This window comes from Hypanus sabinus, chromosome 10, assembly GCF_030144855.1.
Source record: "Hypanus sabinus isolate sHypSab1 chromosome 10, sHypSab1.hap1, whole genome shotgun sequence".
NCBI classification, from domain to species: domain Eukaryota; kingdom Metazoa; phylum Chordata; class Chondrichthyes; order Myliobatiformes; family Dasyatidae; genus Hypanus; species Hypanus sabinus.
In genome coordinates, this window is record NC_082715.1 from 1,194,687 (window position 1) to 1,219,474 (window position 24,788).

A 24,788-nucleotide genomic window follows, 5' to 3' on the forward strand; every position below is an offset into this window, starting at 1 on the left:
CAGTATCACATCCTTGTATTGTAGACCTTTGAAATGAATGCTAACATGCCATATGCCTTCTTTACCACCAACTCAACCTGCAAGTTAACCTTCATGGTGTTCTGCACAAGGACTCCCAAGTCCCTCTACATCTCAGATTCCTGGATTTTCTTCCCAATTAGAAAATAGTCCGCACATTTATTTCTACTACCAGAGTGCATGACCATGCATTTTTCAACGCTGTGTTTCATTTGCTACTTGGTTGTCCATTCTCCTAATCTAAGTCCTTCTGCATCCTACCAGTTTCCTCAACACTATCTGCCCCTCCACCAATCTTCTGTACTATATACTGTACGGCACCATGTACTACATTCACAGTAAATATAAAGAAAGACAATAAAATCAATGAAAAGCTAAACACAAAAAGACAGCCAAACAACCAATGTACAAAAGACAACAAATTGTAAAATACAAAGAATAGAAAAAAACAAACAAACAATTAAGTAAATAATACTAAGAACATGAATTGAAAAGTCTTTGAAAGTGAGGCCATAGGTTGTGGCCGCGCACATAAAATGCTGGAGCAACTCAGCAGGCCAGGCAACATCTATGGAAAAGTATACAGTCAAAGTTTCAGGCTGAGACCCTTCAGCAGGACTGGAGAGAAAAAAAAGGAGTAGATTTAAAAAGGTGGGGGGTGAGGAAGAAGAAACACAAGTTGATAGGTAAAGCTGAGGGAAGGAGGGGGAAAATAAAGAGCTGGGAAGTTAATTGGTGAAAGACATACAGGCTGAAGAAGGGGGGATCCAATAGAAGAGGACAGAAGGCCATGGAAGGAGCCATGTGGTACAAGCTGGCAGTGAAGACATGTTCCCAGGAAGGATACAGGGCTGTAGTATCAGGTCTGCGTAAAGCACATAGTCGAAGAGTCTGAGGAGGGCTACAGAGATTACAGATGGGGAGCAGTGAGAGAGGGTTTCACTGAACTCCCATTCAGTGAAGATTTAAATTTCATCACAGTAGGCATCCCTGGAAGAGGCTTTGCAGTGTAGTAATCCTATCACAAACAAGAGAAAATCCACAGATGCTGGCAATCCAAGCAATACACACAAAATGCTGGAGGAACTCAACAGCCCAGGCAGTATCTATGGAAAAGAGTACAGTCAAAGTTGTGGGCTAAGACCCTTCAGCTGGACTGAAGAAAAAAAAAAGAGGAGTAGATATAAGGCATTGGGTACCTGCAGATCCTTAGTTGTGGACTCAGCTCAGTGTTGAGGTGAGTGAAGTTATCCACTCTGGGTCAGAAGCCTGATGGTTGAGAGGTAATCACAGTGGTTAGAGGTTGCATCTTTTGTTTGTTCAGTCTCTTTTTTTGCAACCCGTAAATTAACTCCCAAATCCCTTTGCACCTCAGTTTTTTGCATTTCCTCTCCATTTAGAAAACAGTCAACAAAGATAGCCTAACATCGTGCATGACCATCTGCCATTCTTTGCCCATCCTCCTAATCTGTCTAAGTCCTTCTATAGCCTCTCTACTTCCTCAAAACGATCTTCCCCTCCACCTATCTTCACAACACCTGCAAACTTTGCAACAAATTCTATCATCCAAATCATTGACATATCGCATAAAAACAATCGGTCCCAGCACACAGCCCTGTGGAACACCACTAGTCACTGGCAGCTAACCAGAAAAGGCTCCCTTTATTCCCACTCTTTGCCTCCTACCAATCAGCCATTGCTTTATCATGTTAGAATCCTTCCTGAAATACCATGGGCTCATAGCTTCTTAAGAAGCTTCATGTGTTGCACCTTGTCAAAGGCTTTCTGAAGATCCAAGTACACAAATCCTCCTTTGTCTATCCTGCTTGTTATTTTTTCAATTAATTCCAACCAATTTATCAGGCAAGACTTTCCCTTGAGTAAACCATGCTGACTTTGGTCTATTTTATCATGTGTTTCCAAGTACCTTGACACCTCATCCTTAATAATCGACTCCAACATCTTCCCAACCACTGAGGTCACACTAACACTATAGTTTCACTATAGTCACACTATAGTTTCCTTTCTTACACTCTCTCCCTTCTTGAAGAGAGGAATAACATTTGCAAATTTCCAGTCTTCTGGAACCATTCCAGAATCTAGTGATTCTTGAAAAATCAATGGTAATGCCTCCACGACCTCTTCAACCATCTCTTTCAGAAGTGTGGGTTGTACACCATCTGGTCTAGATGACTTATCTACTTTCAGACCTTTCAGTTTCCCAAGAACCTTCTGTGAAGATTCCCTGCTGCACCTGATGACCCTGTGATCTCCATCTCAGAGGCCGATGTTAGGCTATCTTTAAAGAGAGTGAAACCTCGCAAGGCGGAAAGTCCCGATGGAGTACCTGGTAAAGCTCTGAAAACCTGTGCCAACCAACTGGCAGGAATATTCAAGGACATTTTCAACCTCTCACTGCTGCAGGCAGAAGTTCCCACTTGCTTCAAAAAGGCAACAGTTATACCACTGGCTAAGAAGAATAATGATTATCGCCCGGTAGCACTCACATCTACAGTGATGAATTGCTTTGAGAGGTCGGTCATGACTAGAATGAACTCCTGCCTCAGCAAGGACCTGGACCCATTGCAATTTGGCTATTGTCACAAAAGTTCAATGGTTGATGCAATCTCAATGGCTCTTCACATGGCTTTAGACCACCTGGACAACACAACCACCTATGTTAGCATACTGTTCGTCAACTATAGATCAGCATTTAATATCATCATTCCCACAATCCTGATTGAGAAGTTACAGAACCTGGACCTCTGTACCCCCCTCCGCAATTGGATCCTCGACTTCCTAACCAGAAGACCACAATCTGTGCAGATTGGTGATAACATATCCTCCTCACTGACGATCAACACTGGTGCACACCAGGGTGTGTGCTTAGCCCACTGCTCTACTCTCTCTATACCCATGACTGTGTGGCTAGGCATAGCTGAAATACCATCTGTAAACTTGATGATGATACAACTATGGAGAGCATTCTGACAGGCTGCATCACTGTCTGGTATGGAGGGGCTACTACACAGGACTGAAAGAAGCTGCAGACGGTTGTAAGTCTAGTCAACTCCATCTTGGGCACTAGCCTACAAAGTACCCAGGACATTTGCAGGAAGGAGTCTCTCAGAAAGGCAGCATCCATTATTAAGGACTTCCAGCATCCAAGGCATGCCCTTTTCTCACTGTTACCAGCAGGTAGGAGGTACAGAAGCCCGAAGGCACACACTCAGTGATTCAGGAACAGCTTTTTCCCCTCTGCCATCCGATTCTTAAATGGACATTGAGTCCTTGAACACTACTTCGCTTTTTTAATATACACGTACATTATTTCTGTTTTTTGCACGAATATTAATCTATTCAATATACATGCTGTAATTGATTTACTTATTTTTTGTTGTTATTATTTTTTCCTTTCTTCTATATTATGTATTGCATTGAACTGCTGCTGCTAAGTTAACAAATTTCATGACACATACTGGTGATAATAAAACTGATTTTGATTATAGTTATAGTAACTTCACAAACTTCATGCCCCCTGATATCAGGAGCTTCCATCATACTGCTAGTGTATTCCACGTGAAGACTGATGCAAAATACTTACTGTCCACTATTTCATTGTTACTCCCATTACTACTTCTCCAGCATTATTTTCCAATGGTCTGATATCCACTATCATCTCTCTTTTACACTTTATGTACTGAAGAAACTTTTGGTGTCCTCTTTAATATTATTGACTAGCTTGCTCTCATATTCCATCTTTACCTTCCTAATGTCTTTTTTAGTTACCTTCTGTTGGTTTTTAAAAGTCTCCCAATGCTCTAACTTTCCACTAATTTTTATTCTATTATATGCCCTTTCTTTAGCTTTTATTTTGGCTTTGGCTTCACTTGGTAGCCATGTTTGTGTCATCTTGCCTCTGTTCTAAAAGTCTGCCCCTGAACTGTGAAGCTGTGCCCTCTAGTTCTAGATACCTCCACCCTAGGAAACATCCTCTCCACATCCACCCTATCTAGTCCTTTCAACATTCAGTAAATTTCAATGAGATATTCATGCATTTTTCTAAATTCCTGCATGTACAGGCCCAAAACTGCCAAACGCTCCTCATATGTTAACCCCATCGGACTACAAAGCACTCCAGCAGGTGGTGAAAACTGCCCAGCAGATTATTGGCACCCAGATGCCCACCATTGTGAACATCTACCATAAACACTGCCTGGGCAGGGCGAAAAGCATTATCAAGGATGCATCTCACCCTAACCATGGATTTTTTACTCACCTCCGATCCGGTAGGCACTACAGGAGCCTCCACAGCAGCAGGCACAGGAAGAGCTTCTTCCCTGAGGCTGTGACCCTGCTGAAACTGACATCACAGCGCTAAGCAATATTGCACCCATATCTCAGTCATGTCTCAGTACTTTTATATTTGTTTGCTGTAGCGCTTACTTTTTATTCGCTGTTATTTTGTAAACAATACGATTTTTTGCACTTCTGGTTAGATGCTAGTTGCATTTCATAGGATTTGTATCTGTACTCGGCACATTGGCAGCAAAGCTGAATCTAATCTAATCATTCCTGAAGTCATCCTTGTGAACATTCTCTGGACTTCCTCCAATGACAGCATATCCTTTCTGAGATATGGGGCCCAAAACTGTTGACAGTACTCCAAGTGCATCCTGACTAGTGTCTTATAAAGGCTTAGCATTATCAACTTGCTTTTATGTTCTATTTCCCCTTGGAAATAAAAGCCAACATTGCATTTGTCTTCTTTATCATAGACTCAACCTGTAAATTTAACTTCTGGGGGTCTTGCACGAGGACTCCTAAGTCCCTCTGCACCTCTGATGTTTGAGTCTTCTCTCTATTTAAATAATAGTCTGCACTATTGTTTCTTTTACCAAAATGCATTGTCATACTTTTCCCAACACTGGATTCCATCTGCCACTTTTTTGCCCATTCTTGCAATTGATCTAAGTCCTGTTGTAATCGCAATGCTTCTTCAGCACTACCTACCCATCAAGTCTGCTCAGCCATTCAATCATAGCTGATCCTTTTTTCCCCTCCTCAGCCCTACTCCTTCGATGCCATGTCCAATCAAGGACCTGTTGATCTTTGCCTTAAATCCACCCAACAACTTGGTCTCCACAGCTGACTGAGGTAACAAATTCCACAATTTCAGCACTCTCTGGATAAAGAAATTTCTCTGCATCTCTGTTTTAAGTGGACACCCTTCCTGAAGCTGTGCCCTCTTGCCCACCATATGAAACATCCTTTCTACATTTACTCTGTCTGGGCCTTTCAAAATTCGAAAGGTTTCAATGACATCCCCCCTCATCTTCTAAATTCCAGTAATACTTCATGCATTGAAATATATGCAGCTCAGAACGCTACTTGCACCATGCTCAACCTTTTGATTCTTAACATACCAACATCTGTCTCCACAACCTGTCCACTAACTGTTCTGGCACTCTGGTTCCCATCCCCCTGCATCTCTAGAACCCATCATGCAGCATTTACAAACCCTATCACTAGTTCCCCTTCCAGTTCAGGTGCAAGCTGTCCTTTCTGTACAGGTCCCACCTTCCCAGAAAAAGAGCCCAATGATCCAAAAGTCTTAGGCCGTCCCTCCTGCAACAACTCCTTGATCACTTCAGGCTGATCTTGATATTATCTTTGAAAAGAAGCTTCAGAGATTGTGTAAGAAAATAGGTTGGCAAATTAGAATTTGTGAACCTGGTATCATTTCCAGTTTTTAGGCAGGAGATACATAATGGGGTTCAAAATATATATCTCCCTATCAATTCATAGATCTTGGTAACATATGTTGAATTTTTCAGCATATGCTCTTTCAATCTCTTAAGATCAATGACAATCAGCAAATTGGGTAGTCTTTTCTGCTACATTAATGTTTTCATTGTATATCCAGTGAAGTATGCTAGGTAAAGTATTGCCTTTGCATAATTTGATTGGGGAGCTTAAAATAAAGGAAAGCTTAGGAGACAGTGATCATAATATGATAGACTTCACCCTGCAATTTGAGAGGGAGAAGTTAAAGTCTGGTGTATTAGTATTACAATGGAGTAAAAGGAATTACAGGGGCATGAGCTGGCCAAGTTGATTGAAAGAGGAATCCTGCAGGGATTATGGCAGAATAGCAATGTCTAGACTTTCTGGGGCAATTCAGAAGTTGCATGGTATTACAGGAAAGATACTAGCATGGGTAGAGCATTGGCTAATTGGTAGGAAGCAAAGAGTGGAAATAAAGGGAGCCTTTACTGGTTGGCTGCTGGTAACTAGTGGTCCACAGGGGTCTATTTTGGGAACGCTTCTATTTACGTTATATGTCTGTGATTTGTTTGATGGAATTGATAGCCTTGTGGCTACCATGTTTCTAGATGATAAGAAGATAGATGGAGGGGTAGTTAATGTGGAGGAAGCAGGGAGGCTGCAGATGAGACTAGACAAATTAGGAGAAAGGGCAAAGAAGTGGTAAATGAAATACATTCTCAGGAAGTGTATGGTCATGCAGTTTGGTAGAAGGAAAAAAAGCATAGACTATTTTCTAAACAGGAAATTGAAAATGGTTAACTGGAGGTTGAGTCTGTGATAGGACATAGAACAGTACAGCACATTGCAGGCCCTTCAGCCCATAATGTTGTGCTGACCCTCAAACCCTGCCTCACATATAACCCCCCCCCACACCTTAAATTCCTCCATATACTTGTCTAGTAGTCTCTTAAACTTTATTAGTGTATCTGCCTCCACCACTGACTCAGGCAGTGCATTCCACGCACCAACCACTCTCTGAGTGATAAACCTTCCTCTAATATCCCCCTTGAACTTCCCTCCCCTTAACTTAAGACATGTCCTCTTGTACTGAGCAGTGGTGCCCTGGGGAAGAGGCGCTGGCTGTCCACTCTGTCTATTCCTCTTAATATCTTGTACACCTCTATCATGTCTCCTCTCATCCTCCTTCTCTCCAAAGAGTAAAGCCCTAGCTCCCTTAATCTCTGATCATAATCCATACTCTCTAATCCATAATCCATACTTTCTGATGAAGAAGGCTAATGCAATGAATTATAGGAAAGATGTCAACAAAATAGAGAGAGTACAGAGAAGAATTACTAAAATGTTACCTGGGTTTCAGCACCTAAGTTACAGGGAAAGGTTGAACTAGTTAGGTCTTTATTCTTTGGAGCGCAGAAGGTTGAGGGGGGACTTGATAGAGGTATTTAAGATAATGAGGGGGATAGATCGAGTTGATGTGGATAGGCTTTTTCCATCGAGAGTAGGGGAGATTCAAACAAGAGGACATGATTTGAGAGTTAGGGGGCAAAAGTTTAAGAGTAACACAAGGGGGAATTTCTTTACTCAGAGAATGGTAACTGTATGAATGAGCTTCCAGTAGAAGTGGTAGAGGCAGGTTCGATATTGTCATTTAAAGTAAAATTGGACAGGTATATGGACAGGAAAGGAATGGAGTGTTATGGGCTGAGTGCGGGTAGGTGGGACTAGGGGAGTGTAAGCATTGGCACGGACTAGAAGGGCCGAGATGGTCTGTTTCCGTGCTGTAATTGTTATATGGTTATAATGTTAGCATTCGTTTCGAGAAGACGAGAATATAAAAGGTAGGATGTAACGCTGAGGTTTTATAAGGCATTCATGAGACCTCACTTGGTGTCTTTATCTGAGAAAGGATGTGCTGATATTGGAAAGGGTTCAGAGAGGGATCACAACAATAATTCTGGGAATGAAAGGGTTATCATATGAGCAGCATTTGGTAGCTCTGTGCCTGTACTCGCTGGAATTTAGAAGAATGAATGGGATCTCATTGAAACCTATCGAATGCTGAAAGGCCTTGATAGAGTAGATGTGGAGAGGATGATTCCTAAACTGGGGGAGTTTAGGACCAAGAGGACACAGCCTCGAGTAGAGGAACATCTATTTAGAACAAAGTTGAGGAGGAATTCCACTAGCCAGAAGATGGTGAATCTGTGGAATCCATTGCCACCGGCAGCTGTGAAGGCCATGATTGGGCGTATTTAGGGCAGAGTTCAATAGGCTCTTGATTAGGCAGGGCATGAAAAATTACGGGAAGAAAGCAAGGGAATGGGGTTGAGATGGTAAATGGATCAGCCATGATAAAAAGGCAGAGCAGACTCAATGGACTGAATAGCCTAATTCTCCTCCTGTCTCTTATGGTCTTATAGTCTTATTAAGTAACTGACAGGAATTGATAAAGTAGTGATGGGGGGGTGGGGGTGGTTCTGGCTGGAGGTGTTGATCAGCCTTCCAGAAAAGACTTAAAAGTTTATTTTAAATCTGTTTCCCACTTTTAGTTTTTTTGTGTATTATGCATTAGAAATTCAGGATTTCATTACGTCTGATCTCAGTACTAATCTCTATACAATAAAATGAAGCCAGTTTGTTTTCTCTGAAGTTTGTGACATTTTGAATTGTGCTTAGAGACTACAGTGTTATTTTAAAGCATTACAAAGCTTGCTTCTAATCCTTTCCCTTACATTTCTAATATACTGAGGGAAGTGCTCTTATTAATTAAATTAATATCATCAATAAAACTGATAATCCCATGCCTCCATGCACTAGGCAGCAGCTGTGAACCAGTATCAGTGGTTGGGTCCTAACTGTAGTTTTCCTATCTCTACTTTTTATTAAAGTATTGCTATTGTGAGATGTACTCAGCAAAACTTCCACCAGTGTTCAAGAAGGCTGTCTCTGCCAAAAGGATGTGAATGAAAGGCAAACATGGGAAATATCAAGCTGATGTGTTGGTCTGTAGTATATGAGGCTCTGTTTAAATTCACTGAAGTCAGTAATCCAGCACGACTTCATTCTGTATTAGAGTTTAAAGCAACAGTTTATCAAAATACAGCTTTGTTCCTTTGAGGGTGATTTCGTTGTATTTAATTCAAGCAAAGATCAAAACTGCACGGAGATAGTTCTTAACCCTCATAAACATAAGATTCTGCAGGTGCTGGAAATCCAAAGCAATACACACAAAATGCTGGAGGAAGTCAGGCAGCATCTATCAAATTGACTTGAGTTGACTTTATAACTTACACCTTTCATATACATGAGGAGTAAAAATCTTTACGTCTCCGTCTAAATGTCCAATGTGCAATTTACAGTAGTTTGTAATAAATAGTATGTACAATAGGACAGTCAATATAACATAGAAATAAAATTGTATCAGCATGAGTTAATCAGTCTAATGGACTGGTGGAAGAAGCTGTCTTGGAGCCTTTTATGCTGTGGTACCATTTCCCAGATGGTAACAGCTGGAACAATTTGTGCTTGGGATGACCCAGGTCCCCAAAGATCCTTCGGGCCCTTTTTACACACCTATCTTTGTAAATGTCCTGAACAATGGGTATCCTGAATATATAGAAAAAGGGGGGAGGTCCTGAAGAGAGAATTCAGGGAGTTGGGTAGGAAGCTAAAAAGCAGGAGGTCCAGGGTAGTAACCTCAGGATTCCTGCCTGTGCCACGTGCCAGAGAGCACGAGAATAGCATGATCACACATATTAATGCATGGCTGAGAGACCTTTGTAGGGGGTAGGGCTTCAGGTTGCTGGATCATTGCGCCTCTTCTGCGGGAGGTACGACCTGTACCAAAAGGATAGGTTACACATGAACTCAAAGGGGTCCAATGTCCTAGCAAACATGAGGAAATCTGCGGATGTTTCGCAGTCGTGAATTTAAAAATTCAGTTAGTCCTGATGAAAGGTCTCTGCCCAAAGCGTCAACTGTGCTTCTTCCTATAAATACTGCCTGGCCGGATGAGGAAGGGGGAAACAGAAATAAATCAAGGATAGCATGCAACAGAGATGAGGTATAATCGTAGGGCAATAGCTTTACAGGGCAATAGAGGTGTGCTGCAGTTAAAAAGGAATCCAACAAATACTGGACTGAAAGTGTTATATTTGAATGCACGCAGCATAAGAAATAAAATGGATGATTTTGAAATTCAGCTACAGATTGGCAAGTATGACATAGTGGCCATCTCTGAAACTTGGCTGAAGGATGGCTGCCATTGGGGGCTGAATGTCCAAGGATATATGGTGTATCGGAAAGATAAGTTAGTAGGCAGGTGGGTGGTGTAGCCCTGTGTATAAGAAATAATATTAAATCATTAGAAAGGTATGACATAGGCTCAGAAGGTGTGGAGTCTCTATAGGTTGAGTTAAGAAATGACAAGGGTAAAAGGACCCTAATGGCAGTTGTATACAGGCCTCCAAACAGCAGCCAAAATGTGGATTACAAATTACAGCAGGAGATAGAAAAGGCACGTTAGAAAGTCAATATCATGATAATCGTTGGGGATTTTGACATGAAAGTGGATTGGGAAAACCAGGCCAGTACTGGACCTCAACAGAGAGAATTTGTAGAACGTCTAAGAGATGGCTTTTTAGAACAGCTTGTTGTTGAACCCACTAGGAGATTGGTTGTGCTGGATTGGGGAATGTGCAGTGATCCGGAGGTGATAAGAGAGCTTAAAGTTAAGGAACCCTGAGGGAACAGTGATCACAATATGATCGAGTTCACTTTGAAATCTGAGGAGGAACTAAATTCCAATGTGTTGGTATTTCAGTGGAATAAAGGAAATTACAATGGCATGAGAGGGGAACCGGCCAAAGTTGACTGGAAAGGGACACTAGCATGAAGGACAGCAGTGCAGAGATGGCTGGAGTTTCTGTGAAAAATGAGTGAAGTGGAAGATAGATATGTTCCAAATAAGAAGAAATTTTCGAATGGAAAAAGGACACTACCATGGCTGACAAGTGAAGTCAGAGCCAAAGTAAAAGCAAAAGAGAGGGCATACAAGGAAGCCAAAGCCAGTGGGAAGATAAAGGATTGGGAAGCTTTTAAATGCTTGCATAAGCAAACTCGGACATTAGGAAGGAAAAGTTGAATTATGAAAAGAAGCTGGCGACTAATATCAAAGAAGGTACTGAAAGGTTTTTAAGAATATAAAGGGTAAAAGAGAGTTGAGGGTAGATATACGACCAGTAGAAAATGACGCTGGAGATACTGTAATGAGAGACGCAGAGGTGGCAGAGGAACTAAATGCATATTTTGGATCAGTCTTCACAGTGAATGACATCTACAGTATACTGGACATTCACAAGTGTCAGGGAAGTAAAATATGTGCAGAGAAAAGTGAAAATTACGACTGAGAAGGTGCTCAGGAAGCTTAATGGTCTGAGGGTGGATAAATCTTCTGGCCCTGATGGAATGCACGCTCAGGTTCTGAAGAAAGTAATTGGAGAGATTGCGGAGCATTAACAATGTTCTTTCAAGATGACCGAAAAGTTGCAAATGTTACTCTACTATTTAAGAAGAATGTGAGGCAGCAGAAAAGAAACTATAGACCAGTTAGTCTGATATCAGTGGTTGGGAAGTTGTTGGAATTGATTGTTAGGGATGAGATTATGGAGTACCTTAGAGGACCATGACAAGATAGGCCAAAGCCAGCATGGTTTCCTGAAAGGAAAATCCTGCCTAACTAACCTACTGCAATTTTTTGAGAAACTTACAAGCAGAGTAGACAAAGGAGATGCAGTAGATGTGGTAGACTTGGATTTTCAGAAGGCCTTTGACAAGGTGACACACATGAAGCTGCTTAGCAAGATAAGAGTCCACTGAATTACAGGGAAGTTACTAGCATGGGTGGAGCATTGACTGATAGGCAAAAAACAGAGACCAAGAATAATAGGATCCTATTCTGGCTGGTTCCGGTTACCAGTGGAATTCTACAGAGGTCAATGTTGGGACTGCTGCTTTTTACGATGTATGTCAATGATTTGGACTATGGTATTAATAGAAACATAGAAAATAGGTGCAGGAGTAGGCCATTCAGCCCTTCAAGCCAGCACTGCCATTCAGTATGTTCCCCCAACTCAGAACCCTGTACCTGCCTTCTCTCCATACTCCCGATCCCTTTAGCCACAAGGGCCATATCTAACTTACTCTTAAATATAGCCAATAAACTGGCCTCAACTGTTTCCTGTGGCAGAGAATTCCACAGATTCACCACTCTCTGTGTGAAGAAGTTTCTCCTCATCTCGATCCTAAAAGGCTTCCCCTTTATCCTTAAACTGTGACCCCTTGTTCTGGACTTCCCCAACATCGGGAACAATCTTGCTGCATCGAGCCTGTCCAGTCCCTTTAGAATTTTATACGTTTCAATAAGATCCCCCCTCAATCTTCTAAATTCCAGCGAGTATAAGCCTAGTTGATCCAGTCTTTCTTCATATGAAAGTCCTGCCATCCCAGGAATCAATCTGGTGAACCTTCTTTGTACTCCCTCTATGGCAAGAATGTCTTTCCTCAGATTAGGGGACCAAAACTGCACACAGTACTCCAGGTGTGGTCTCACCAAGGCCCTGTACAACTGCAGTAGAACCTCCCTGCTCCTGTATTCGAATCCTCTTGCTATGAATGCCAACATACCATTCACCTTTTTCACCGCCTGCTGTACCTGCATGCCCACTTTCAATGTCTGGTGTACAATGACACTCTCGTTGCACCTCCCCTTTTCCTAATCGGCCACCATTCAGATAATAATCTGTTTTCCTGTTCTTGCCACCAAAGTGGATAACCTCACATTTATCCACATTCAATTGCATCTGCCATGAATTCACCCACTCACTTAACCTATCCAAGTCACCCTGCATCCTCTAAGCATCCTCCTCACAGCTAACACCGCCACCCAGCTTCGTGGCATCCGCAAACTTGAAAATGCTGCACTTAATTCCCTCGTCTAAATCATTAATATATATTGTAAACAACTGGGGTCCCAACACTGAGCTTTGCGCTACCCCACTTGTCATTGCTTGCCATTCTGAAAAGGTCCTGTTTATTCCCACTGTTTGCTTCCTGTCTGCCAACCAATTCTCTATTTACATCAATACCATACCCCCAATACTGTGTGCTTTAAGTTTGCACACTAAGCTCCTGTGTGGGACCTTGTTAAAAGCCTTTTGAAAATCCAAATATACCACATCCTCTGGTACTGTCCTATCCACTCTACTAGTTACATCCTCAAAAAATTCTGTAAGATTCGTCAGACATGATTTTCCTTTCGCAAATCCATGCTGACTTTGTCCAAAGATGTCACCTCTCTCCAAATGTGCTGTTATCACATCTTTGATAACTGACTCTAGCATCTTCCCCACCACCGATGTCAGGCTAACCGATCTATAATTGCCCGGTTTCTCTCTCCCTCCTTTTTTAAAAAGTGAGGTTACATTAGCCACCCTCCAATCCTCAGGAACTAATCCAGAATCTGAAGAGTTTTTAAAAATTATCACAAATGCATCCACTATTTCTTGGGCTACTTCCTTAAGCACTCTGGGATGCAGACCATCTGGCCCTGGGGATTTATCTACCTTTAATCCCTTCAATTTACCTAACACCACTTCCCTACTAACATGTATTTCCCTTAGTTCCTCTATCTCACTAGACCTTCGGTCCCCTACTATTTTTCCCTTTCCTAATTAAGCCCTTTGTCCTCCTCTGCTGGACTCTGAATTTCTCCCAGTCCTCAGGTGTGCCGCTTTTTCTGGCTAATTTGTATGTTTCTTCTTTGGACTTGATACTATCCCTAATTTCCCTTGTCAGCCATGGGTGCACTACCTTCCCTGGTTTATTCTTTTGCCAAACTGGGATGAACAATTGTTTTAGTTTATCCATGCGATCTTTAAAAGCTTGTGTTACGGATTCAAGCAACAATAAATATATGAGTGAGGCAGGAGTTTTTATAACAAATAACACGTTTATTAAACACTGAAAACAAACCCCCCAAAAGTAAACAAACCACTCACTTAACCGGAAATCAGCTGCTGTGCGGCAGCTTAAACAGTTCTTAAAGCGATGTTGCAAAAACAGTTCTTCAAAGTAGTATTGCAAAAGTTCAAAATGCTCACAGTCCATTTAAGGGAGAGACTTTTTTAAGATGATTTAAATTCTCTTTCACGTCATGTTGCTTCGGTTCCCAAATCGAACTTTTCCCACGAAGAATTTATGTAGATAGACAAATGGAACGGCATAAAGGCACTGACCTTTCCTTTACAGAACTGTTCCCAATCCTTTTTGCTATTTCACAGGGATTAACACGAGAACAGGCAACGAATTCCTTCCGAATGAGGATCAAACAAGGTCGAACCTGTTTCACCGTCAAAATCGATTCTCCTCGATCTTTTAACTTCTGAACTCCGATCTTCACTCTCCACTGATTCTCAACTAGCAGTATTATAAAGAAACTGCTGGCAATGACCTTTTAAACTTTAGGCATTAAATAAAACTTCATCTTTCAACTAAACTGCGTCATAACATTAAATCACGCAGTGGCATGAAGTCAACATGGCAAATCCAGCCACGAACTGCCCCTCCTCACAGGGAGGGGTCCTCCTTTTATACCCTGTAAAAAAAACCTGTCACATGACCTCTACTGGCGGGGTAAATGACGTCACTCCACCATCACAAGACCATTATCTCAAGACCAGTATAGCTTCAACCCCAGTCACGTGACAAGGGTACGTAACACTTGCCATTGCATATCCACCATCAACCCTTTAAGTATCATTTGCCAGTCTATCTTAGCTAATTCATGTCTCATACCTTCAAAGTTACCCTTCTTTAAGTTCAGAACCTTTGTTTCTGAATTAACTATGTCACTCTCCACCATATCATGGTCACTCTTACCCAAGGGGCCTCGCATGACAAGATTGTTAACTAACCCTTCCTCATTGCTGAATACCCAATCTAGAATGGCCTGCTCTGTAGTTGGTTCCTCAACATGTTGGTTCAGAAAACCGTCCCGCATACATTCCAAGAAATCCTCTTCCTCAGCACCCTTACCAATTTGGTTCACCCAATCTATATGTAGATTGAAGTCACCCATTATAACTGCTGTTCCTTTATTGCACTCATTTCTAATTTCCTGTTTAATGCCATCCCCAACCTCACTACTACTGTTAGGTGGCCTGTACACAACTCCCACCAGCGTTTTCTGCCCCTTAGTGTTGTGCAGCTCTACCCATATCGATTCCACATCCTCCAGGTTAATGTCCTTCCTTTCTATTGTGTTAATCTCCTCTCTAACCAGCAAGGCTACCCCACCTCCTTTTGTTTCCTGTCTATCCCTCCTGAATATTGAATATCCCTGGATGTTGAGCTGCCATCCTTGGTCACCCTGGAGCCATGTCTCTGTGATCCCAACTATATCATATTCATTAATCACTGTGTGCACATTCAGTTCATCCACCTTGTTACGAATGCTCCTCGCATTGACACACAAAGCCTTCAGGCTTGTTTTTACAACACTCTTAGCCCTTATACAATCATGTTGAAAAGTGGCTCTTTTTGATTTTTGCCCTGGATTTGCCTGCCTGCCACTTTTACTTTTCACCTTACTACTTTTTGCTTCTACCCTCATTTTACAATCTGTCTCTCTGCACTTGTTCCCATCCCCCTGTCACATTAGTCTAAATCCTCTTGAACAGCAGGACTTCCTTGACTTATTTCTATTTTCCTCTTCCTTGACCCTAACTTTCTGGTTTCCTTCCCCTTGCCAACTCAGCTTAAACCCTCCCTATCAGCTATATTAAACAATCCCGCCAGGATATTAGTATCCTTTGAGTTCAGGTGTAACCCATCCTTTCTGTATAAGTCATGCCTTCCCCAAAATAGATCCCAGTGATCAAAGAATTTGAAGCCCTGCCCCCTGCACCAGTTACTTATCCACACATTCATCTGCTTAATTCTGTTATTCTGACAATCATTAGCGCGTGGCTCAGGCAGTAATCCTGAGATTATTACTCTGGAGGTCCGGCTTTTTAATTTTCTTCCTAGCTCCCAGTAATCTTCCTTCAGGACCTCTTCTCTTTTTCTGTCCATATCATTGGTACCAACATGTAGCAAGACTTCTGGTTGCCCGCCCTGAGAATACTCTGGACCTGATCCGAGATATCTCATTCCCTCGCACCAGGGAGGCAACACACCATTCAGGTATCCTTGTCCAGCGCGCAGAATCTCTTGTCTGTTCCCCTCACAATGGAATCCCCTATAACAAAAGCATTTCTCCTTGCTCGCTTGATCACGGCACTGGGCAGAGTGCCAGATTCCTGTTCGTTGTGGTCTTCCTCTGTCTGGTCAACCTCTCCAACAGTATCTAAAACTATATATCGATTCCTGAGGGGGACTGTCACAGAGGTGCTGTCAACTGTTTTTCTATAGGTACTATCGATCACCTCCTCACTTTCTCTAATAAGCTGAAGGTCATCAAGTTGTTGCTCCAGATCCCTCACACGATCCCTAAGGAGCTTCATCTCATTGTATCTGAGCAGATGTATTCCTGGGGGAGGCTGGGAGTCTCCCAAGGTCCCCACATTTGGCACTCCAGGCACAACACTAATCCTAAATGCATACCTCTAATGCTACTGTTAGCTCTAAATAAATAAACCTGTAACCTACCACCTAACTGTAAGACTCAACCGTCGCAGGAAGCCTCTTCCTGTTTCCGCCTAAGCCCGTTGAGCCAAAGCCCTATCACTCTGCACCCTCTCACTCCGCTGCCCACTGGATATGGTGGTGTTCTTTTTAAATCTTCCACGCTCGATGAGGTCACGCGCCTGCACAGTCGTGCCTCTTTTATCCCAAGTAGTTTGAAAAAAAATCTGAACTTTTTCCCGAAAAACCGGTGACTTACTGATTTGCCTGCTTGCTGTGATTCAGCAAGTGATAATGAACTTGTGGCTAAATTTGCCAATGATACAATGGTAGGTGGAGGAGCAGGTAGTGTTGAGGAAACAGAAAGCCTGCAGAGAGACTTAGATAGTTTAGGGGAATGGGCAAAGAAGTGGCAAATGAAATACAATGTTGGAAAGTGTATGATCATGCACCTCGGTGGAAGAAATAAATGGGCAGACTATTATTTAGATAGGGAGAGAATTCAAAATGCAGAAATGCAAAGGGACTTGAGTGTCCTTGTGCCAGATGCCCTGAAGGTTAACCTCCAGGTTCAGTTGGTGGTGAAGAAGGCAAATGCAATGTTGGCATTCATTTCTAGAGATATAGAATATGAGAACTGGAATGTGATGTTGATGCTATAAGGCACTCGTGAGACCACACGGAGTATTGTCTGCAGTTTTGGGCTCCTTATTTTAGAAAGGTTATAATGATATTGGAGAGGGCTCAGAGAAGATTCACAAGAATAATTCCAGGAATGAAAGGGTTACCGTATGAGGAACATTTGGCAGCTCTTGGGCTGTATTTGTTGGAGTTCAGGAGAATGAGGGGGTATGTCATAGAAACAATCCAAATGTTAAAAGGCCTAAACAGATTAGATATGGCAAAGTTATTTCCCATGGTTGGGGATTCTAGGACAAGAGGGCATGACTGCAGGATTGACGGACCTTTATTTAGAACATGGGTGCGGAGAAATTACTTTAGTCAGAGGGTGTTAAATCTGTGGAATTTGTTGCCATGAGTGGCTGTGGAGGCCAAGTCATTGGGTGCATTTAAGGCAGAGATTGATAGGTTCTTGATTAGCCAGGGCATCAAAGGGCATGGGGGGTAGGCAGGGGAATTGGGATAACTGGAAGAACTGGATCAGCCCATGATTGAATGGCAGAACAGACTCGATAGGCCAAATAGCCTACTTCTGCTTCTGTATCTTTTAGTCTTAAGTTCACATCTACAGATGTATTGGCTTGTCCGCACCACTCTCTGCAGAGTCTTGCGATTAAGGGAACAACAACTCTCATACCAGGCAGTGATGCAGCCAGTCGGTATGTTCTCAATTGTGCCACTGTAGAAGGTTCTTAGGATTTGGGGGCCCATACCAAGTTACTTAAACTGTCTGAGGTGAAAGAGGTGCTTTGTGCTTTTTCCACCATACAGTTGGTATATACAGACCACGTGAGACCCTCAGTGATGTGTATGCCAAGGAACTTAAAACGGTCCATCCTCTCAACCCCAGATCCATTGATGTCAATTGGGATTAGCCTGTCTCCATTCCTCCTGTAGTCCACAACAGCTCCTTCCTTTTTGCAGCATTGAGGGAGAGGTTGTTTTCTTGACACCATTTTGTCTCTATAATCTGCCTCATTACTATTTGAGAGTAGGCCAATCAATGTTGTATCATTAGCAAATATAATGAGCAGATTGGGGTTGTGGGTGGTGTCACAGTCTTGGGTATACAGAAAGTAAAGGAGGGGGCTTAGGACACAGCCCTGAGTGGCTCCTGTGTTGAGGGTCAGAGTTGAGAGAGCCTACTCTCACCACCTGCTGGCAATCTGACAGGAAGTCCAGGATCCAGCTACACAAGGCAGTGTGAAGGGCAAGGTCTCTGTGCTTCTTGTTGAGCTTGGAAGGAATGATGCTGTTGTTCAAGAACAGCATTCTCACATAAGCATCTTTCTTCTCGAGATGTGCAAGGACATTGTGTACAGCTATGCCTATTGTGTCACCTGTCTATCGGTTGCGTCAGTATGCAAATTGTAGGGAGTCCAGTGTGAGTGGTAGCAAGCTGCAGATATTATCTTTGAGTAGACCCTCAAAGCATTTGCTTATTATTGAGGTGAGTGCGACAGGATGCCAGTCGTTCAGACATGTTACCTTGGTCTTTTTAGGTACAGGAGCAATGGTAGATGTTTTGAAGCAGGAAGGCACTCTACACTGGGAGAGGGAGAGACTAAAAACGTCTGTAAGCACAGCTGCCAGTTGTGCCGCACACACTCTGAGTACCTCTATGTCTCCGGCTTCCAATTTTGCTAGCTTTTGGTAATTTCTTCCCACTTCTGCCTCCTCTCTTTTCCATTCCCTTTCTGTTTCCAGTCACTCCACTTCTCCTCACTGGTCCATCTCCACCCTCCTCCTTCCCTTCCTTCCATGGTCCACAGTCTGCTCCTATTTGGTTTGTCCTTCTTCATTCCTTTATCCCATCCGCCTATCACTTCATAGCTTCTTACTTTATCCCCCCTTCCCATCCAGCCACCTTCCCCCTCCCCATCCAGCTACCTTCCCACTTCCCATCCAGCTACCTTCCCCCTCCCCATCCAGCTACCTTCCCCCTCCCCATCCAGCTACCTTCCCACTTCCCATCCAGCTACCTTCCCCCTCCCCATCCAGCTACCTTCCCCCTTCCCATCCAGCTACCTTCCCCCTTCCCATCCAGCTACCTTCCCTCTTCCCATCCAGCTACCTTCCCCCTTCCCATCCAGCTACCTTCCCCCTTCCCATCCAGCTACCTTCCCCCTTCCCATCCAGCTACCTTCCCCCTTCCCATCCAGCTACCTTCCCTCTTCCCATCCAGCTACCTTCCCCCTTCCCATCCAGCTACCTTCCCCCTTCCCATCCAGCTACCTTCCCCCTTCCCATCCAGCTACCTTCCCTCTTCCCATCCAGCTACCTTCCCCCTTCCCATCCAGCTACCTTCCCTCTTCCCATCCAGCTACCTTCCCCCTCCCCATCCAGCTACCTTCCCCTTCCCCATCCAGCTACCTTCCCCTTCCCCATCCAGCTACCTTCCCACTTCCCATCCAGCTACCTTCCCCCTTCCCATCCAGCTACCTTCCCCCTTCCCATCCAGCTACCTTCCCACTTCCAGCTACCTTCCCCCTCCCCATCCAGCTACCTTCCCCCTTCCCATCCAGCTACCTTCCCACTTCCAGCTACCTTCCCCCTCCCCATCCAGCTACCTTCCCCCTTCCCATCCAGCTAGTGGGAAGGTAGATGGTTGGGAAGTTTTTAAAAACTTAGAAGGAATCTAAGAAACACACACAAAATGCTGGTGGAACGCAGCAGGCCAGGCAGCATCTATAGGGAGAAGCGCTGTCAACGTTTCGGGCCGAGACCCTTCATCAGGACTAACTGAAAGGAAAGATAGTAAGAGATTTGAAAGTAGGAGGGGGAGGTGGAAATCCGAAATGTTAGGAGAAGACCGGAGGGGGTGGGGTGAAGCTAAGAGCTGGAAATGTGATTGGCAAAAGGGATACAGAGCTAGAGAAGGGAAAGGATCATGGGACGGGAGGCCTAGGGAGAAAGAAAGGGGGAGGGGAGCACCAGAGGGAGATGGAGAACAGGCAGAGTGCTGGGCAGAGAGAGAAAGATAAAAAAGGGAAGGGGGGAAAAAAAACTAATTATATCAGGGATGGGGTAAGAAGGGGAGGAGGGGCATTAACGGAAGTTAGAGAAGTCAATGTTCGTGCCATCAGGTTGGAGGCTACCCAGCCAGTATATAAGGTGTTGTTCCTCCAACCTGAGTGTGGCTTCATCTTGACAGTAGAGGAGGCCATGGATAGACATATCAGAATGGGAATGGGACGTGGAATTAAAATGTGTGGCCACTGGGAGATCCTGCTTTCTCTGGCAGACAGAGCGCAGGTGTTCAGCGAAACGGTCTCCCAGTCTGCGTCGGGTCTCACCAATATATAAAAGGCCACTCCGGGAGCACCGGATGCAGTATACCACACCAACCGATTCACAGGTGAAGTGTCGCCTCACCTGGAAGGACTGTCTGGGGCCCTGAATGCTGGTGAGGGAGGAAGTGTAAGGGCAGGTGTAGCACTTGCTTCGCTTGCAAGGATAAGTGCCAGGAGGAAGATCGGTGGGAAGGGATGGGGGGTGATGAATGGACAAGGGAGTTGCGTGGGGAGCGATCCCTGTGGAAAGCAGAAAGGGGAGGGAGGGTAAGATGTGCTTGGAAGTGGGATCCTTTTGGAGGTGGCAGAATTTACAGAGAATTATACGTTGGATCCGGAGGCTGGTAGGGTGATAGGTGAGAACAAGGGAACCCTATCCTGAGTGGGGTGTTGGGCAGATGGGGTGAGGGCAGATGTGTGGGAAATGGGAGATATGTGTTTGAGAGCAGAGTTGATGGTGGAATAAGGGAAGCCCCTTTTGTTTAAAAAAGGAAGAGATCTCCTTCGTCCTGGAATGTAAAGCCTCATCCTGAGAGCAGATGCGGCAGAGACAGAGGAATTGTGAGGAGGGGATAGCATTTTTGCAAGAAACAGGGTGGGAAGAAGAATAGTCCAGGTAGCTGTGAGAGTCTGTATGCTTATAGTAGATATCAGTAGATAGGCCGTTTCCAGAGATAGAGACAGAAAGATCAAGAAAGGGGAGGGAGGTGTCAGGAATAGACCAGGTAAATTTGAATCTAAGAAGGTCATTCGGAAGGAAAAGATGAATTATGAGAGGAAGCTGGCGACTAATATCAAAGAAGATACTAAAAGCTTTTTTAATCATATAAAGAGTAAATGAGAGTCAAGGGTAGATATAAGACCAATACAAAATGACGCTGGAGATACTGCAACGAGAGATGCAGAGCTGGCAGAGGAACTGAATGCATATTTTGCATCAGTCTTCAAAGTGGAAGACGTCTGCAGTATACCAAATATTCAAGAATGTCAGGAAGTGAAGTTTGTGCAGTGAAAATTATGACTGAGAAGGTGCTTGGGAAGCTTAATGGTCTGAGGGGGGATAAATCCCCTAGACCTGATGGAATGGATCCTTCGGTTCTGAAGGAAGTAGCTGGAGAGATTATGGAGGTATTAACGATGATCTATCAAGAATTGATAGATTCTGGCATTGTACCAGATGACTGGAAAATTGAAAATGCTACTCTGCTATTTAAGAAGGGTGGGAGGCAGCAGAAAGAAAACTATAGATTTGTTAGCCTGACATCGGTGGTTGGGAAGTTGTTGGAGACGATTGTTAGGGTTGAGATTATGAAGTACCTGCAGGCACATGACAAGATCGGCCAAAGCAATCATGGTTTCCTGATGGGAAAATCCTGTCTGACAAACCTACTGCAATTCTTTGAGGAAGTTACAAGCAGGATAGATAAAGGAGATGCAGTAGTCGTGGTATACATGATTTTCAGAAGGCCTTTGACAACATGCCGCACATGAGGCTGCTTAGCAAGATAAAAGCCCATGGAATTGCAGGGAAGTTACTAGTGTAGGTGGAGCTTTGGCTGGAGAGCAAAAAACAGAGAGTGGGAATAAAGGGATCCTATTCTGGTTGGTTGCTGGTTACCAGTGGAGTTCCACAGGAGTCTGTGGGGACCACTGCTTTTTAAGATGTATGTGAATGATTTGGACTATGGGATTAAATGGATTTGTGGCTAAATTTACCAATGATACAAAGATAGGTGGAGGTGTGGGTAGTGTTGAGGAAACAGAGAACCTGTAGAGAGACTTTGATAGTTTAAGAGAATGGGGAAAGAAGTGGCAAATAAAATACAATGTTGGAAAGTGTATGGTCATGCACTTTGGTGGAAGAAATAAAATGACAGACTATTATTTAAATGGGGAGAGAACTCAAAATGCAGAGATGTATAGGGACTTGGGAGTCCTTGTGCAAGATACCCTAAAGGTTAACCTCTAGGTTGAATTGGTGATGAAGAAGGCAAATGCAGTGTTGGTATTCATTTCTAGAGGTGTAGAATATAAGAGCAGGGATGTGATATTGAAGCTCTATAAGGCACTCATGAGACCACACTTGGAGTATTTTGTGCAGTTTTGGGCTTCTTATTTTAGAAAGGATTATACTGACATTGGAGAAGGTTCAGAGAAGATTCACGAGAATCATTCCTGGAATGAAAGGGTTACCATATGAGGACCATCTGGCAGCTCTTGGGCTGTATTCTTTGGAGTTTAGAAGAATGAGGGGGGATCTCATAGAAACATTCAGAATGCTAAAGGCCTGAACAGATTAGATATGGCAAAATTATTTCCCAAGGCAGGGGATTCTAGGACAAGAGGACACAATTTCAGGAATGAAGGACATTGTTTTGGAACTGAGATGCGAAGAAATTACTTTAGGCAGAGGGTGGTAAATCTGTGGAATTTGTTGCCACGAGCGACTGTGGAGGCCAGGTCATTGGGTGTATTTAAGGCAGAGATAATTAGCCAAGGCATCAAAGGGTATCAAGTCAACTTTTATTGTCATTTCAACTATAACTGCTGGTACAGTGCATAGTAAAAATGAGACAATGTTTTTCAGGACCATGGTTTACATGACACAGTACGAAAAACTAGACTGAACTACATAATAAACAAAAAACACAGAGAAAGCTAGACTAGACTACAGACTTACACTGGACTGCATAAAGTGCACAAAAACAGTACAGGCATTACAATAAATAATAAACAGGATAGTAGGGCAAGGTGTCAGTCCAGGCTTCGGGTATTGAGGAGTCTGATAGCTTGGGGGAAGAAACTGTTACATAGTCTGGTCGTAAGAGCCCGAATGCTTTGGAGCCTTTTCCCAGATGGCAGGAGGGAGAAGAGATTGTATGAGGGGTGCATTGGGTCCTTCATAATGCTGTTTCCTTTGCCGATGCAGCGTGTAGTGTAAATGTCCGTGATGGCAGGAAGAGAGACCCCGATGATCTTCTCAGCTGACTTCACTATCCGTTGCAGGGTCTTGCGATCTGAGATGGTGCAATTTCCAAACCAAGCAGTGATGCAGTTGCTCAGGACGCTCTCAATACAACCCCTGTAGAATGTGATGAGGATGGGGGTTGGGAGATGGACTTCCCTCAGCCTTTGCAAAAAGTAGAGACGCTGCTGGGCTTTCTTTGCTATGGAGCTGGTGTTGAGGGATGAGGGACCAGGTGAGATTCTCCATCAGGTGAACACAAAGAAATTTGGTGCTCTTAACAATCTCTACCAAGGAGCCGTCGATGTTCAGCAGGGAGTGGTCGCTCTGTGCCCTCCTTAAGTCAACAACCATCTCTTTTGTTTTGTTCACATTAAGAGACAGGTTGTTGGCTCTGCACCAATCCGTTAGCCGCTGCACCTCCTCTCTATAAGCTGACTCGTTGTTCTTGCTGATGAGACCCACCACGGTGGTGTCATCGGCGAACTTGATGATATGGTTCGAGCTGTGTGTTGCAGCAGAGTGAACAGCAGTGCACTGAGCACGCGACCCTGGGGAGCCCCCGTGCTCAGTGTGATGGTGTTGGAGATGCTGCTCCCAATCCGGACTGACTGAGATCTCCCAGTCAGGAAGTCTAGGATCCAGTTGCAGAGGGAGGTGTTCAGGCCCAATAGGCTCAGCTTTCCAATCAGTTTCTGAGGGTTGATTGTGTTGAATGCTGAACTAAAGTCTATGAACAGCATCCAAACATATGTGTCTTTTTTGTCCAGGTGGAGGGTGTGGCAATGGCATCATCTGTTGAGCAGTTGGGACGGTACGCAAACTGCAGGGGGTCCTGTGAGGTGGGGGAGCGGCAGGGTCTTGATATGCCTCATGACGAGCCTCTCGAAACACTTCATGATGATGGATGTAAGTGCAACGGGATGGTAGTCATTTAGGCAGGACACTGAAGACTTCTTCGGCATGGGGACGATGGTGGTGGCCTTGGTGGGTATGGGATGAAAGCGGGGGAGTGGGGATGACTAGAAGAATTGGATCAGCCCATGATTGAATAGCAGAGCAGACTCAATGGGCCGAATGTCCTACTTCTGCTTCTATCTCTTATGGCCTTATGGTCTACACCAGGGGTCGGCAACGTTTACCACTAAAAGAGCCAATATGGACCCATTTCCCACAGAAAAGAAAACACTGGGAGCCACAAAATGAAATAACACTGCATACAACGGGTTTTTTTTGCCTTTATGCTATGTATAAACAAACTATAATGTGTTGCATTTTTGAAATTGATGAACTCCTGCAGAGAAAACGAAATTACATTTCTGCATGCAACAAAAACATTTTGAACTCCGAAAAAAAGA

The 24,788-nt window shown here is 43.8% G+C and overlaps 1 protein-coding gene across 4 annotated transcripts in view; it reads left to right on the forward strand.

The window, feature by feature from the left end:
* The window catches only part of fbxl4 (F-box and leucine-rich repeat protein 4), a 252,382-nt gene that overhangs the window by 190,360 nt on the left and 37,234 nt on the right, over positions 1–24,788 (forward strand). The gene's annotated exons all lie outside the window — the stretch shown is intronic.